This window comes from Beta vulgaris, chromosome 5 (genome assembly GCF_026745355.1).
Source record: "Beta vulgaris subsp. vulgaris cultivar EL10 chromosome 5, EL10.2, whole genome shotgun sequence".
Lineage (NCBI taxonomy): Eukaryota > Viridiplantae > Streptophyta > Magnoliopsida > Caryophyllales > Amaranthaceae > Beta > Beta vulgaris.
Window position 1 is genome coordinate 29,686,568 of NC_079206.1, and position 3,218 is coordinate 29,689,785.

Consider the following 3,218-nt stretch of genomic DNA (forward strand, 5'->3'; position numbering starts at 1 on the left):
AAGTTTGTTGTTTCTTCAGAAGATTGAGGATCATCTTCTTCCTCGGAGTCAGTATCTCTCCATGCAGCAACCATAGATTTCTTCAAATCAGATCTGGTATAGGAACTCTTACATTCCTTGCTCTTATCTTTGCTTCGTTCCCTTCCTTTGCCTTTGTCTTGTTCCCATTGAGGACACTCCTTGATAAAATGATCGGAACTGCCACACTTATGACAAACAGGTTTGTTAGTGTATTTCCTATTTTTACCTTTATAGTCTCCATTCTTCATGTTCCTAAAAATTCTTTTGAATTTTCAGACCATAAGAGCATATTCTGTTTCGTCCGTTTCCGAGTCATCACTTTCATCAGCTTTCAGGACAATCGACTTCTGTTTGGACATGTCACCATTCTCAGTGTCCAGCTCGTGAGTCATAAGGGAACCAACAAGTTGTTCCAGATTGAACTTCGTAAAGTCCTTAGTTTCTTGTAAGGCCGTAAACTTAGCCATCCAACGATCCTTAGGAAGACTCCTTATTAGAACCTTTTGTAGCTATTCCTCAAATGTAATTTGTTTCCCAAGAGAGGTTAGCTCATTAATAATATTAGTAAAGCGTGTAAACATCTCTTGAATGGATTATTTATTTTTCATTTGAAAAAGTTCATATGGATTCATTAAAAGATCGATTTTGATCTTTTAACTTCACTCGTACCTTCATGAGTGACTTTAAGAAGATCCCAAATTTGTTTTGCGATTTTGCATCCTATGACACGATTTTGTTCATGAGGTCCAATACCACAATGAAGTAGTTTGATAGCAAGAGCATTGATTTCCATTTTCTCGAAATCTTATTTATTAAAATCAGTTATGGATTTAGGGATTACCTCAGTTTTGTCATTAGTGGTAGTGACTTCCAAATTGCCTACCTCTATTACTCTCCGTACTTGATAGTTGTCGACTTGATAAAGATCTTCATTCTATTCTTCCAGTAGGTGTAGAACTTGCCGTTGGACATTGGTGGCCTCTGAGAAGAGTACCCTTCTTCTAGTTTCTCTCTAGTATTCATATTTTCCAAGATTTTGAACTCAAAAGGGTTATCTGTGATTTTAGAGTTCTCGCTCTGATACCAAATGTTGTATAATATGAGCATTATAAGAGGGGGTGTGCATTATAGTGAGAGAATAAGCGTAAATTCTTATGTAATTAAAAGCTAACTAGGGAACACACAGTGGGAACACAAGAGATTTTAGCGAGTAAAAACTTCTTAAGCGCAAGAGGAAGAAACAACCTCGACCACAAGGGATTTTGACTCAAACTTTCCACTATAATAGGCCAACAACTCTGTTATAAACCTACAAATTCTCTCGGACCACAACCTGAGTTCCTAAACTCAAGTTCCCAACCACAGTTCCCACTAACTATTGTTCCTCTCAAACTTCACTCGAAGTTCCTTTCTTTTTCCCCTTCTCTTGCTTCACTCAAAGCTTTCTCACACTTACAGGAGTTCACTAAAACCCTTTAACCAAATAAATACAATTTTTGATTGCAATGGAAGAGTAAAAACAAAAGATAGTAAGTATGAATTCTCATGGGAACAAGGCACTAACACTTTAGACAATTTAGGATTTTAAGCTATGTCAAACACAAATTTATCTTGGTATTAGGCGCCTATTTATAGAGTAAGTAGTCATGAATTAATTTACGACTAATTAATCCACTAACACATGATCCCCACTAATTAATTTGCTTGGCAACAAAGAAACTAACACACTAACTCATTAAAACGTGCACTAGAAAAATATTATGTGGTTAGTAATTCCTTGGAGTATAATTAAACCATTTTTAAATAAATTAAGTTAGAAAAAATATATTTTCAATTAAAAATATATTCGAAAATCATATTTAATTTTGAAATGAAAATCGTTTGATTTATATTAAATAAAAAGATAAGTTTTTAAAATAGGATAATCTCTTTTTCAATTAAAAGAAAATATTTATAATCTTTTCCTAACTAATTCCCTAAAATAGTGGACCTAGGCCAAACTTAACTAGGAATTATATTTTATTGTTATTTGCCAAAAATAAATTAAGCGCTCCCCAATAAAATAGTTTTAGGCGTTCCCAAGTACTTTTCTAAGTTAGTTCCCAACCAAAGTTCCTAAATTGTGCCAATGTGTGTTCATGTTATGGGAACAAAACTAAGTTCCTCTTTAGAATTCAACATCAATCATCTTTTACCTTTACTCGACCTTAACATAAAGAATATAATACATCATAATGTATTCTAATCTTAATTCCAAGCTTGATTCTTCATTTCATGAACATCTTCAGTTCGATCTTGATTAATTCTCCTTTCTATAATCTTCAATCAAGTATCCTCTTTGTTCTTCAATGAATAGCCTAGCAACATCACACAAGTATGCCTTTTGTGGTTAAGTCATCCTCAAAATTTAGGGTCAACAATGTAATAGTAGTGGTTGTGGTGGTAGAGCTCCTATAGGAGCAGAAGTAAGAGCAACAACAACAATAGTTGTAGTGGTGGGAGTTGTGATGGTGGTGGGGATGGTGGTGGTGGTAACAGTCATAGTAGTAGTGGTAGTAGTATTTGTCGCAGAATCAGGAGAAGCAGCAGGACTAGTAGCAATAGCAGTAGGAGCAATAGTAGCAGAAGCAGCAGCATGACCGAGAAGAGGAGCAACAGAAGCAGTAGCAGAAGCAAGAGAAGCAATAGTAGCAGTAACAGCATAATTATTACAATATGAAATTTTTCCCAACCAGCTTATAGAGGATTAAGCACAACGAAAGATACTCTAGTTGAAATAACCCAGATTATTACCATCACACTCACTGAATTACATCGAAAAGTGTAGAACTCAAATCTAACTCTATTCAATTTGATTAACTATTTCAACAAGCCTTGATTCTCGAACTCCAATTCTGATAAATCCTCTAGAAAATTTGGTAGAGTTTCCATTAAGAATAGGACAATCCTAGAACACAAAAATAGTTTAAAACTATTTACAATTTTAATTAATAAAATATTTTCAACTCCCAAAACTCAACAACCTCAATGCTTTCCCAGAAGCAACACTAAGATTAACAAAAGGATTTGGCTTTTTTAAAAAGAGAAGAAAATAAACACATTAATTTTGCCTTTTTCGTTTTTGAATCATAAAAAAAATAAAAATAATAGATCCCTCAGTTTCCCTTCAAAAGTTCAAATACCCTAACCCAAACCAC